Source organism: Megascapheus bottae, chromosome 1 (genome assembly GCF_031878675.1).
Source record: "Megascapheus bottae isolate mThoBot1 chromosome 1, mThoBot2.hap1, whole genome shotgun sequence".
In the NCBI taxonomy this organism is placed as follows: Eukaryota; Metazoa; Chordata; class Mammalia; order Rodentia; family Geomyidae; genus Megascapheus; species Megascapheus bottae.
The window spans coordinates 65,126,489-65,141,567 of record NC_143509.1 but is presented as its reverse complement, the minus strand read 5'-3'; the positions used below and the strand labels follow the sequence as shown (position 1 = coordinate 65,141,567).

Sequence of the window (15,079 nt, the reverse complement as noted above, 5' to 3'; positions counted from 1 at the left end):
ACAAACCCATCTCTGGTTAGATTAACATCTCTCTATATCCTGTCCAGGTCTGACCAATTACATTAGAGTATGCAAAGAAATAAAACGTTTTTCATGGTAAGCAACCAAGAAACTAAGAGACGGTCAGATATCATGGCTCATACTTACAATCTCAGCCTTCAGTAAGAGGGGATTGAGAGGACTGTGGTTTGAGGCTGGCCCAGACAAGAAATACCTGGCAAACATCTCAACCAAGAAGACTGTCATAGTGATACATGCAATCCCCTCTATGCATGAGGTACAGGTAAAAGGACTGAGGTCCGGGCCAGCCAGTATAAAAAGGCAAAACAAGGGGCCAGGAGTTTGGCCTAGCAGTAGAGTGCTTGCCTAGCATACATGAAAACCAGGGTTCAATTCCTAGTATCACATAGAAAAAAGCCAGAAGTGGTGCTATGGTTCAAATGGTAGAGCTCTAGCCTTGAGAAAAAAACCAAGGACAGTGTCCAGGCCCTGAAACCAAGCTCAGGACTGGCAAAAACAAAATGTAAGACAATATCCCTCAAAATAACTAAAAGCAAAAAGAACAAAGATCTGGGAGTATGGCTCAAGTGGTAGAGTAATTGCCTAGACATTGAGTTCAAATTCCAATATTGCCAACACAAAGAAAAACAGGAGGAGGAAGAAATGAAGCCCAAGCCACCTGGAACTTTACTTAAGATATGACTCCTTTAAAAAGAAGATACTTGTTCTAGGCTCATCATGTATATTAAAGGTCTGTTTAATACCCTAGAAGTTGATTTTCTTTTCCTTCTTTCTTTCTTTTTTTTTTTTTTGTTGCTGTTGGTGGTGGTGGTGGTGGTGGTGGTCATGGGGCTTGAGCTCTAGGCTGGGTGCTGTCCCTGAGCTCTTCAGCTCAAGGCTACTGCTCTACCCATGCCCGGGCTGGCTTTGAACCATGGTCCTCAGATTTCAGCCTCCTGAGTAGCTAGGATTACAGGCATGAGCCACCAGCAGCTGGCTTGATTTTCTTTTTCTGGTACTGGGGTTTTTACTGAGAGCCTCAGGCTCTCATAACTCTTGCTCTACCACTTGAGCGGCACCTTCCCATCTAGCTTCTTCACTAGTGGATTAGAGATAAGAGTCTCCCAAGTAGGTCTACTCAGGCTAGTTCTAAACCTTGATCCTCAGATCTCAGCCTCTTGAAGACCTAGGTTTATAGACATGAATCACCAGTGCCAAGCTCTCACTTCTAGCTTACTCTTATCCTCATTAATCCATCCCAACTTTTGTGAGTTTGAGTATAGACAGCAAAAGGAATTGAGACATTGGAACTCTCAAATATAAAGGACCTTTGGTGTTTTGTCTTTGTCTCCAGTGGCACTAGTCCTTCTGTACTTGGTCTCAACTTATAACTAAAATGTAAGCCCTGCCAAAAGTTTTCCTGTATGTATATTCAGTGATGAGTAAAAACATGGGCTCCATTCTTGTGTTACTCAAAGTAACAGGCAGATCCTAGTAGGCTAGCATGTAAAAGGTTGATTGCAAGCCAGCTTCTTTCTTATAGTATTTCCTCATGTCTGCATTGACTTGCAACTTGATGAAGTTGCTTTTAATCATCAACAAAAGGAGAGCCATGAAGAGAAATCTGTGTAAAAACACAGAAGAGTCAGGAACTAGGCAATAGTTGAAGCCCTATGGTCCTGAGCTTACTCAAGGAACAGAGGTAAAGGAATTAGATACTCCTTTTTCTTTCTTCTTTTTTCTTTTTTTGCCATTCCTGGGGCTTGAACTCAGGACCTGAACACTTGGACTTTCTCAAGGCTAGAGCTCTACCACATGGGCCACAGCACTTCTTCTGGCTTTTTCTATGTATGTGGTACTGAGTAATTGAACCCAGGTCTTTATGCATGCTAGGCAAGTACTCTACCACTAGGCCAAACTCCCAGCCTACACACAGAAATGATTTTATTCACAGGACTGAAAACTAAAAATCCAACTAAAAGATTAGAATAGAACCAAGTGAGAATGGGAGAATCCATGAGAAAAGAAGAGAGACCAACTCAAATGTGACAATTGAAATCAATTTACTAGTACAAGAGTGAGCATTAAAAGAAGAGTGAACTAACCCAGGTACCTGGGTTTTGAGCCTATAATCCTAGCTATTTGGGAGGCTAAGATCTGAAAATCACCATTGGAAGCCAATCTGGGTACACAAATCCAACAGACTTATCTCCTATTAACCAGCAAAAAGCAAGAAGGTATGGCTCGTATAAGAGGGTACCAGCCTTGAGTGAAAAAATAAAAATAAAGGTAAAAACCACAAGGCTGGATAAGTGGGACTGCATTAAACTGCGGAGCTTTTGTATGGCAAAGGACATAGCTAGTAAATTAATTAGGAAGCCTACAGAGTGGGAGAAGTTCTTCACCAACCAAACAACGGACAAAGGCCTCATATCTAAAATATATCAACAACTCAAAAAATTGAATCACTCCAAAACTAATCTCCAAAGTAACAACCATCCCATTAAAAAATGGGCCAAAGACTTAAAGACAGTCTTCTCTGAACAAGAAACAAAAATGACCTATAGACACATGAAGAAATGCTCAACATCTCTGGTCATAAAAGAAATGCAAATCAAAACAACTCTAAGATTCCACCTCACTCCAGTTAGAATGGCCAGGATCAGGAAAATGAATAATAACAGATGCTGGAGGGGATGTGGCCAGGAGGGATCACTACTACACTGTTGGTGGGAGTGCAAACTCGTTCAACCACTATGGAAAGCAGTATGGCAGTGCCTCAAAAGGCTAAACATAGAACTCCCCTATGACCCAGCAATTCCATTACTTGGCATTTACCCAACCATCCAGAAACAAGGGCATACTAAATCCACTAGCACAACAATGTTCATTGCAGCACTATTCACCATAGCAAAGATATGGAACCAACCTAGATGTCCCTCAGTTGATGAGTGGATCAACAAGTTGTGGTATTTGTACACAATGGAATTCTATGCTGCTGTCAGAAAGAATGACATCGCCCCATTTGTTAGGAAATGGAAAGACTTAGAAAAAATCATATTAAGTGAAGTAAGCCAGACTCAAAGGAACTTAGGCTCAATGGTTTCCCTTATTCGTCATAATCAGTAGAAACCTTGGGCTCTACTAGCAGAGATCTGCAATAGAGCAAAATCTTGATACATAAGGCCATATAGTATGAAGCTAATTGAAAGGACCTCCAGGATATTGAAACAAAAGCCATATAAAGAATGATTGTTGTCCTTAATGTACTATGTTGTCTCTCATCTCCTTTGCTGTCCCTTGGTTATCTCATATATTTGTTATCTGATATATTGAATTTATTTGTATTTGGTTATTTGAAATTTGATAGGGAAGGGGGGAAAACCAAGATGGGTGGGGGGGTGAGGGGGAGGGTAATGGGTACCAAGACATGTGAAAGGGTATCAATGTATGTGAATTAATGCAACTTCTATCTGGCAAATATCATGTAACCCTTTTACTAACTACAATAAAAAATTTTTAAAAAAAGTAAAAACCACAGAAGAGCACAAAGCCATAGTTAAAGTAGCAGTAATGGTACAAAATAAATAAATAGATAAATTAATGAACTGAATTTTTGTGTGTGTTTGTTCTAGGCTCATCATGTATTTCAAAGGTCTCAGTTTACAGATACCCTAAAAGATATTAAGGCTAAATTATTGTCTTGATTTTCTTTTCCTTCTTTCTTTCTTCTTTTATTTTTTTCTTTTGTTGCTGTTGTTGTTGTTGTTGTTGATGGTGGTGGTGGTCATGGGGCTTGAACTCTGGGCTTGGGCACTGTCCCTGAGCTCTTCAACTCAAGGCTACGGCCCTTCCCCTGGGCCTGGGCATTTTCTGTGAGCTCTTAGCTCAAGGCTACCACCCTACCCTTAAGCCAAGCCCCACTTCCCTTTTTCTAGAGATTAATTGGAGATAAGAGTCTCAGGTTCTTTTGTATCCAGGCTGGCTTTGAACCTTGATCCTCAGATTTCAGCCTACTGAGTAGCTAGGATTACAGGTGAGAGCCACCTCTCTGGCCTATGAACTGAATTTTTAAATATTACTTTTTACAATAAATGTATGTAATATTCTAGGTATATTTGTGTTTTAGGGTAAAGGAGAAAGATTAAAGGGTGATAGAAATTTCATTTATTCTTCAGTGACACATGTCTTCACATTCTTTTCCTTTTTAACATAGTTCATGAAAAGGAATAGAAAACTCAAACAGAGAACTAGGATTGCTAATCAGAATGCAGTTCTATGGCTAAATTCCTGTTGCTAGTCAAAAGGAAGGTCATACAGTCATTTTACTACCTGAACAGCAACACAAGCTCCTCGCCACTGTCCTTGTGTCATTAATGGGAGAGTCTATCTCAGTGACACAACTCCCTCTGATCCAGGGAGATCCTGGCAACTGGCTTGCTTCTAACTGCCTGGCACACAGCAGTTCTAGTCTAGAGACAGGTTCACTTGGGTAGGACTCACTGCAGAGATGGAAGGGGGAGAATGTTTTAGTCTTTTCCCAATGAGGAAGAATTTAGAGAGGGATTTCTTTCCATCACAAAACCTGTGATCTGAAATATCATGGTACATGACATTTTTTACCTAACACTTGGAGGTTATACTGAAACGGCAATTCCCCTAAGGCATTTCCTTTTATCATCCGCTCTCCTCAAAATCTGAACTCTTCTATTCACATTGGCTGTAACCTATCTCTTCTGCAGCCAATATGTTCTCTTTTAAAGCTACTTTGAGACACTTGCAGCATCCTCCATGTATGGCTGTTTCTGCTACTCAAATGTGTCAGGAATTCCATTCTACCCAGCCAGTTCATCATCATCCCCCACTGCTCAGAGCAGCCCTCCCCGTCTCCTCTCCTCCCCCACCTGCCTCTCTAACATGCACATTTGACACAGAAATAGTTGTCCACATGAGTTTCCTGTTGAGGTTGATGTCAGCATAGATATTTCCGCCACTAATACAACCAGATAATATTGCTAATTGTACAAATGCAAATAGGACACAAAGCAAATACCAAGTTTTCACCACGTGGTCACTGTGGTTGTTAGAAGTGTTTTAACTTAAAATACAGTTGTCCTTTGTTTATGCCTTATCAGAACCACAGGCAAAGTAATTTGAATGTTGCAGCTTTTGTAACTGTGCTATCATTTGAAAGGAAATAAAAAACCGTTTTCATCCTAATAAGTATTTTTTTTGTTTGGGTATTTTTTTTTTTTTTGGTCTTTTCTTTTTTTGGTACTGGGCATCAAACCAGAATGTTGCACTTGGTAGGTGAGCACTTTGTGACTGAGCTACATCCCAGCCCCTACTAAATTTTTTAATTTAATTTTGCTGCTGTTATTATGAAGGTGATGTACAAATGGATTACACTTGCTTAAGTCAGGTAAAGAGAATTTTTTTTCAGTTGTGGGGTTTGAACTTGTGTCCTGGGAGCTGTCCTTGAGCATTTTGCTCAAGACTAGCACTCTACCACTTTGAGCCAAGTGCCACTTCCAGTTTCTAGAATTAAGAATCTCATGGACTTTGCTTCGCTCATTGACTTTGAACCGCAATCCTCAGTTTTCAGCTTTCTGAGTAGTTAGGATTACATGCATGAGCCACCAGTACTGGGCATTTCTTTTTTCTTTTTCTTTTCTTTTCTTTTCTTGGCCATGGAACTTGAACTCTGGGCCTGCATGTTGTCCCTGAGCTCTTCAACTCAAGGCTGCCACCCTACCTCTTGAGCCATAGCACCACTTTTGGTTTTCTGTTTACAAAAAGTATTTTATATGATCAGATGCACAAAGGCATTGCCACTTTGTTGTTCCTCTCCTAAGAGTATCCTCTTTTGGTCTCACTTGTGTGAATAGCTAGAGTCCTGTACAATTTAACATGCCCCTGTGTATCTTAAGTCTAGCTTGCACATATGAGAGAAAACATGTGACATTTGTCTCTCTGAGCTTAGCTTATCTCACTTTTAACATTATTTGTTAATTTCCCTGAAAATGATATAATATTATTATTTCTAATGGCTGTGTAAAATTCCATTGTGTATAAATATCACTATATCTATTCATTGATTATAGGGCATCTGGGCTGTTTCTATAAATCCTAATAGTTTTGATAAATCAGTTTGCTTTGGGACATGGGTCCTCTCTCTCTCTCTCTCTCTCCTCTATCTCTTTCTGTCTCTCTCTGTTTCTTCTCCTTATATATAATATATATTTGTGAAATAGCAGAAAAACAAAGAAAACAGAAGGAAGAAGGAAAGAAAGAAAGAAAGAAAAAGAAAGGCTGAGAAATTACAAACAAATCTTTATTTATTTTGACTACTGGAATTACACATAATCATCACTCATAATAAAGCCAACTTGGGAACAAGAAAATAAAAGTTTATGAAATTTGATTAATATTTTCAAACCTGGTTATATTTTCATATATAATGAAAAGATTATATAATGAAAAACATATATTTCCCAAAGTTTAAATTGCTTCAAATGTAAGTGGTCATGATAGAGTTTTAATCAATAAAAATGGCTAGTAAAATCTCAGTTTTAACCTCTATATCACTTATATCCTTAAAACTTATTAAGTATCCACAAGAATACAACTTAGAAAACTCAAAAAATATTTACAAACCATTTAAAACTTGCTATGTAGCATCTAGAAAACTCAACAAGCACACAAATGAGAATGTTAAGTGCCAAAAGTAAATAACACCTTAGTATGGCCATGAAGATAGATACAATATTCAAGAAAGATACCTCAAGACCTTTTTTTTTTTTTTTTTTTTTTTTTTTTTTGCCAGTCCTGGGCTTGAGCTCAGGGCCTGAGCACTGTCCTTGGACTTTCTCAAGGCTAGAGCTCTACCACTGGAGCCTCAGCACCATTTTCTGACTTTTTTCTATGTATGTGGTACCGAGGAATCGAACCTGGGTCTTCGTGCATGCTAGGCAAGCACTTTAACCACTAGGCCAAACTCCCAGCCCCCTCAAGACCTTTAAAAGGACCACGTTTGGTCATTGGGCCACATTTTTACTATAGCTAAGTTAAAATAAGTTGAAAATCCAAAAGACTGCATTTTTCTATCTTCTTGAGTGTCAAAACTATTAGAGTAAGAAGGCATAGAGAAAGAAAAGAAAGTGATTTGGTAGTAGTTATTCTCTGCAAGGCAATTGTGATTAAGAAATTATTTCCAATTACAAAGAAAAGCATGTTTCTTCTCTTCTTTTCTACCTCCTTTCCCCCTCCCCCAATCTCTCTCTTGAGGTAATGAGGTTTTGAACAAACATGTTTCCTGTTAATCTGTTTACTCCACAAAGCTCCTTGGAAACTGTAAATAACAAATTATTTCCATTTATAAAGGAAAATCTGTTCCTTCCTGCTATTTTCTTCCATACTGATCACCTCTGCAAGCTGATTTTTCATTATATATTCTTAGATACTATGGAGATTTTGCCCATTATTGTCTGGGGTGACCTATATAACCCATAGGGATTGGGAGGGCTTTGCTACCTTATATGGTCATGGTCTGATCGCCTCAGGTGGCCTACAGGACCCATAAGGTGTAGGAGAACCTTGCTGGCTCAGCCCTAGGTGGCGCTGTCCCAGGACAAGGGGGTTTGTAGCTATTTATACTCATGGACCTAGTGTTGCCTAGCGAACAAGCATGCTGGGCTGTAAAGGGGAGACCACCAGGCCCCCACCATCACCATCATACATGGAGGACACAAATACCATACAGATGGTCAGCAACCCTTAATCTTCAGTTCCATCCTTGTTAACAAGAAAAAAAATTGATGATTCTGCATGCAATTAAGTAGAATAAGCATTTCTTAGGAATTGAGGTTGCATCTTAAGATCCTCATACTTTGTTGTTGTTTTCCAGTTCTGGGGACTACACTCAGGGCCTGAGCACTGGCCTTGGGTTTTCTCAAGGCTAGAGCTCTACCACTTGAGCCACAGCACCACTTTGGCTTTTCCTATGTATGGGTACCAAGTGTTGGGGGCCGAGTAACGCCATGTCTAATAATTTTCTGCTGAGACAAGGCAAGGCGCAAGAGGCAGGGCGGGAGACTTGATTAGCATTGGTTACAGATGTGTTATTGTTTATCACTCTGCTGGGACCTAGAGTGAGGCTATATTAGCTGGAGGACTTCCTCAGGAGGGGGGGTTTTTGGAGAGAGATTTTCCTGCCTTGATGAAGCTGCGTGGCGTCTCTGTTCGTGCTCCGGGGAAGGAAGGTTGAGTGCGGGAGGACAGTGGGCCCTCTCCTCTCGCAGCTCGTCCTGGTCGGGGTGTGTTTTTCCCCATCCCTCTGACTAGTCGAGAGGGACTGGGGACAAAGGACCCCGACATACTGGCGCCCAACATGAGGCACAAAAGGTGGCACAACGGCGAGTTGAGCCAAGCGAGAGCTACATGAAGAGACTGAAGGGCCAGGGAAACCTGAAGGGGAAAATGCAGGCTGAAGTTGCTCACAGGGAAAAAGAGGAAGGAAGACAAGGACAAAGGGAGAGGCAAAGAAAAAGGTGGTAAACAGGAGAAAGGGAAGTAACGACCTACAAAAGTCGAAGTAAAAACTCCTCAAAGACTGAAAAACCAGAGAAACCTGAAAGGAAGAAAAAAGGGACTGAAAGGCCAGGGAAACCTGAAGGGAAAATGCAGACTAAAATTGCTTACAGGGAAACAGGGAGAAAGACAAAAAGAAGGTGGTAAACAAAAAGGGAAGCAACTACCTACAAAAGTCAAGTAAGAAAATCTCAGACTGAAAAACCAGAGAAACCTGAAAGGAAAATAGAAAAACCCATAAAAAAGGCAAAAGGTCACTTCAGTGGGGGAGGGGGGAAGGGAAATGGGAACCATGACATGTGAAAGGGTATCAATGTATGGGAATTAAGGCACCATTTATCTGGCAAATATCATGTAACCCTTCTATTACAATAAAAAATATATTTAAAAAAAAAAAAAGGTCGCTTCAGCACAGTAGGGAAACAGGAACCTCGTGGAGGGCGAGGCAATAATTCCAGGTCACCTCTGAAGCGCAGGTCACTTCAGCAAGGTAGGGAAGAACCTCGCAGGAGCCTCTGGCCAGAGCGCTATAAGGGAAAGACAATTTTAGAATAGAACCAGATGGGTTCAGACCGGAACGACCGATATTTTAGAATAGAACCAGAATAGGTTCAGACCAGAACAACCAATATTTTGCGCGAGTATGAATGTGTGAATAGGTGTGAGTGAACATGTTCAAGGTTAAATTGTTAGCATGCTATGTGAGTAAAATTAAGTCTAAACTATGTGGCAACTTATAAGGGCGTAAACAGTTTAAGAACAGGTGAAAAGCACAGAGATGCTTGGAAAAATACTTAAGAGAAAGAATTAAGTGGTAGTGATTTAGAAAGCCTGTGCTTGGGTGCAGAATAGTTGAAAACAGGCAAAACATAGCGACAACGCCCCTGAGTCAGCTTGAAGAAGTTACAGAAAACGGATCTTCGCCCATAACCCCCTTAAAATGAAGGGACCAGGGTCATTTTTGGAAGGCGAGATAGGATAGAGACATGGGAGACAGTAGTTTTAAAACAAAAAGTGGAGGTGGTGGGGCCTGACCTCCATCTCTGAGGCCTGATTCTGGCTCAGTGGCAATTAAAGGGCTTTGACCAGGCATTCGGTCCTTTGCATACCTCTCAAGGCATCTCTGTGTACGTGACTCAATTGAACCCCCAGCAGCTTCACGAGTCTCACAGCAGCTCAGGTCTCTCGAGCTTTCCTGCACCTGTCCTGCCCAGTACCTGAAAACCCCACCCAGACCCTTAGTGGTAGCACAGAGGCCCTCTTCCTATTGGCTAGCTTCCCAGTTCCCACCTTCTCCTACCCCAACAGTATATAACTGTCTGTCTCAATAAAGTGATGAGAGCATCGGAGAACATGAGATCAGCAGAGAGATCTGATGCGCTTTCATGGTTAACACTGCTCCTGACTCAGCGTGGTTTTTTTCTTCCTCAGTGATTGGGGGAGGGCTGGGTCTTCCACACTTACCATCTCGCTCGGCTCCCAGGGGACTACAGGCTGGCCCTGTGTGTCCCTCCCCGTTCCCGTGTTGCTGCCCTGGAGAGGAGCAACATGGAGGGATTGGAAGACTCTTATTCTTCCATTGCCCTGCTATTCCCTGTGGCTTGTGTGATAGTCTTTGTTTTTTCTATTGGTTTCAATCTCTAATAATGTTGTTCTCTTAGTTAATGTTGGAATGTTTCCCTGTTTTCTCTGGCTGTTGTAGTAAGAGCCCCTCAGTATAAACCAGTGCCTGTACAAGGGAAGGAAAATGCTTTCCCCCTTATCAGTAGAGGAGACTTTGGTATTTTCCTGGCCGTGGTGGTGGCCATTGCCACATCTGTAGCTGCCGTTATTGCCTCGAGTATTGCCCTTGCTACTGCTTTGAATAAGCCACACAAATAATTGTTAATCAGACACATGTTAATATTCTAACTTTGAGTGATTGGTTACTTGAGACTATTTTGGGACTTGATCAAAGATGGGCAGGATTGATCGGTTTGGATTTATTTTTATGCGCTATAATTGTAACATGTCTATTGCTTACCTACAAAGTCAACGCAGAAAGTGACAGGCATCTGCTCCCATGGAAACAGGTGCATCCCCTCAGGTCTGATTTGCTTAAATGGACGGCTGGTAGTCAAAGACGGGCAAGTCCCAGCTGTTAGCCAATCAACCTAAGACAGGAGCCAAGTAAAAAGGACTTGGTAATCCCATGATGGGCAAGAACACTAGCGAGCTTGGAAACACCTAAGACAGGCACAGTCGATCTGATATGATGGTAGCCCCACATATCCTAGGTGTTTTCTTTTTTCTAAGATAAAAACAGGGGAGCTGTTGGAGGCCGAGTAACGCCATGTCTAATAACTTTCTGCTGAGACAAGGCAGGGCGCGAGACTTGATTAGCATTGGTTACAGATGTGTTATTGTTTATCACTCTGCTGGGACCTAGAGTGAGGGTATATTAGCTGGCGGGACTTCCTCAGGAGGGGGATTTTGGAGAGATTTTCCTGTGTGGCGTCTCTGTTCATGCTCTGGGGAAGGAAGGCTGAATGCGGAGGACAGTGGGTCTCTCCTCTCACGGCTCGTCCTGGTCGGGGCGTGTTTTTCCCCATCCCTCCAACTAGTCGAGAGGGACTGGGGATGAAGGACCCTGACACCAAGGAATCGATACTGGATCCTGGTGCATGCTAAGCAAGCACTCTACCACTAGGCCAAACTCCCGGCAAGATTCACATACTTCTTCCGTACTATTCAATAGACATTACTTACGGCCTAGTGCATTTCAGGAGTGGCTTAAAGTTAAAATACCAAGTAGACACAAGTTTGTGCTCTTAATATATGAGGAAATTCCAGGATAATGCCAACTCACACGCGGCAGCCTAGGAATCTCAAATCTTTTTCCTTGGTGATCCCGATTCTGTCTAAAGTTCTGATTCATTTTCTCCACAAATTAAAGAATTAAAGGGCAGGAAAGTTAAAAAGCATACAGAGCAGGTTCACTTGCTTGAAAGCAAAAGAAACAGTGACAGAGGCAAATGGACTCCCTGTTTGAGGAGGGGTGCAGAAGGATGTCTACCCCTCTCTCCTTAGGGTGAGCTTCTGGTCTGAGTGGTGAAGTGAATTGTGGGGAGTCTCATCCTGAAGTTGATCTCGGCTCCATCTTTTACCTAGCCAGAGAGGCCTAACTTCCCCTCAGTCCCACAACCAGATTAACAGCAGGTCTGCAAAGCCTCTGAAACTCAAGTTCTCAGAGTTAAGCTCTACTTCTGACTGCAATGAGATGTATTCTTCATTTTTACTTGACAAAGATCAGTTTTGTCCTAATCCAGATAAATCAAAGTCAGAACCACAAAGATAAGCAAGAAAAAAAAATACCACAACAAAGTAGACTTCTCACGCATGCTTGCGTTCTCACAGACAACATCCGGGTTCCTTCTCGAATCTGTTCATGTAAGCTCTAGAGGAAAACGGACATTTCAAAACATGCTTAGACTGTAACCCCACAGAGAGCCGGTAGTTCTTGCCTAGAATCCTAGCTGCTCAGGGGGTGGAGATCTGAGGATCACATTTTGAAGTCAGCCTAGCCAGGGAAGTCCATGAGACTATCTCCAGTTAACCACCAAAGTGGAAGAGCACCAGCCTATAGACATTACTCTGTTATCATTTATAAAATAAGCATGCTACATGTATTATTGAATATATGTGAATTGCTTGATAAAGATTAACAATTAAAAATGTAAACAAAACATGTCTAGCCCCACTTGTGAGAGACTACCCACACTCTGAGACTCACAAAGCCCAATTTAGGTGTGTCTGTAAAGGAATTTCCAGAGGGAATTGAATATTGGCACCATTTCAGAAACTGGGGACACAGATGGAGATGGAAAGGAAAAAGGACTTTCCAACTAGCAAACCACATGAAGGAAGATAATCAAATAAAAAGAGGAAAGAGCACAGTGTATGAGACATACGTGAAGTAACAATATAGCCAAATATGAAAGTAATTACAGCGAGTATATCGCTTACACTCCTTTAGTAAAAATCCTTAATAAATGAAAATCAGTTCCATCTATTTTACAAAAATAATTCACACAAAGTTGAAATCAAATTTACAGAAGAACTGGAAAGAGTGACGTACCATAGTCATGCAGGTGCACAGTTGAGATTTTCCATCAGTAAACTCATCCCACTTTACTCCAAGGAGCTCGGTTCACAGATGGCCTCCAGTTAACATTCTCAAGATTCATTTCCATTTGGTTCAGGTTTGGAGCAGTTGTTTATTTTGGTGATGCTTTGGTGAATTCGGGGCCTTGGCCTTGCTACAAGGGTAAACTGCTTGAGTCATACCTCCTATTCTTGGAACTATTTTCATGGAACTATTTTTGAGATAAGGTCTCACTTCCTGCCCAGACTTGTGCCTCGACTGTGATCTCCATGAAGCTAGGATGAAAGACCATTGCTTCAACATGCAGCCATCAGTCAAGAAAGGGTCTCGTACAAAGGAAGGGATGACATTGGCCAAGTATCATTGTACTCGAAACCTGACTTGCAGAATTGTAAACTCTTTGAACAACTATTTAATACATAAAAGTTTTTGAAGGGTCTTACAAACTTTTTTTTGCAGGGGGGTGGGAGGGCCAAGGCTGGCTATAACTTTAATCCTCTCTCTGTCTTCCAAGCTAGTATTACACACATGAGCTGCTGACTCCTAGCTCATTTCAGCTTTGGAGCTGATACCATTCTCTTCCCAAGCATCACCCAGCAAATGTTTAGTCATGAGAGAGTATCAGGGCTTGCTTATTCACATTAGACGTTAGCTTTGACTGGCTTGATCAAGACTTGACAAAAGCGTGTAATCTGAGTTCTTCCTCCTCAGTCCCACTTCCTTGCCCTCTCACAGGTTCCATTCAACACCATGCTCTGAAGCTTGCCCTCCTTGATCCTCCATCCTCCAATCTCTTGAAGGTATAAACCTTCTCTCTTCCAAGCTTCAACACTCCTTCCATCTCAGCCTTTACCTCCTGGAAGACCTAAATGGCAAACGTAGCGTCACCTTCAGCTTTTCTGCTTCAGGAGGTGAAGTGGGTCCAGAGAATCCATATAACTTGTTTTATTCTCTGCCGTGATTCTAATATTCAGCCAGGTTTCCTCTGCATAGTGAAAGTTCTCAAGCAATTATTTCCGATACAATAATGATTAAGGTTATAAACTTTCAATTCTTTGGCACTATTATCTAGTCCTGCTTTGGCATTATCAAGTCAAGACAAAATGCAGTTTTGTTATCTTTTATTTTTCAACAACATATGGGCAGATCATCTTGGTGCCAACTTATTAGCCTCAACTAGAGAGGAATAAAGAATCAAAAGTCCAAGAACAGAGTTTTGAAGTATAATTTCCATTGCTTCTACTGCTTGATAATATTTATGGGCAGAAATAGAGTGGATTGGGTTTTTTCCTTGGCCATGTCAAAATTGTTTAATTAAAATACTATTTGCTAGGTTGGGAGTTTGGCCTAGTGGTAAAGTGCTTGCCTAGCATGCAAAAAGACCAGGGTTTGATTCCTTGGTATTACATACATAGAAAAAGCCAGCAGTGGTGCTGTGGGTCTAGCCTTGAAAAAGCCCAAGGACACTGCTCAGGCCCTGAGTTCAAGCCCCAAGACTGGCAAAAAAAAAAGAAATACTATATGCCAAGTATCATATTCGTTTTATACATGAAATAAAGATACTTTTTATAATAAGCCTATAATATCTACGACATCTGGAGGAGAAAACTATTAAGATATTAATAAGATAAATATTAAGATTAAGCTATTTTATATGTCTCAGAAGACACAACTGAAAAATGAATATATTTTGTTGTAATTTCTATCACAGGAAAAGAACTTATACTAGGCTGGTAGCACATAACTAATTCCAGCATTACAAAACTGGAGGAGGAAGATAGAGATGTCGAGGCCAACTTAGGGCACACAGTTAATCTGAAGTCAGTCTGAGCTACCTAATAAGACTCTATTTAACAGAACAATCAAAATCCTTTTATAGATTTTCCTGCTACTGAACAAACCAGCTTATTTTTCATCATTTTCATAACTAAAATGTTTTTCTGACATCAAAAACATCAATATTGATATTTTAGAGTAGAAGTTTCTGTCCTCCCATGCAGATACTTTAGGTATCTAGTTAGATAGCTACATGCTAAGAGGTACAGAATCTGGCATCTCCACAGTGCATGCTAAGCTATCTCTGTAGATCACAGATATTTACTCTGATAAATACATTTGAATAGAATGTGCGCCATAAAAAACATACAATTTCAATTTAGAACATCACACATGCATTCTCCCTTGCAAATATGAAGATCTGGGTTCAATTCCTTAGTAACACATACATAGAAAAGCCGGAAGTGGGGCTGTGGCTCAAGTGGTAGAGCACTAGCCTTGAGGAAAAAAATCCAGGGACAGTGGTCAGGCCCTAAGTTCAAGCACCAGTACTGGCAATATATATGTATA

General features: G+C 41.1%; 1 protein-coding gene across 1 annotated transcript in view; it reads right to left on the bottom strand.

Annotated features, from left to right (window-relative positions):
• Ccdc80 (coiled-coil domain containing 80) overlaps positions 1–15,079 on the bottom strand; it is a 177,874-nt gene that overhangs the window by 138,679 nt on the left and 24,116 nt on the right. The gene's annotated exons all lie outside the window — the stretch shown is intronic.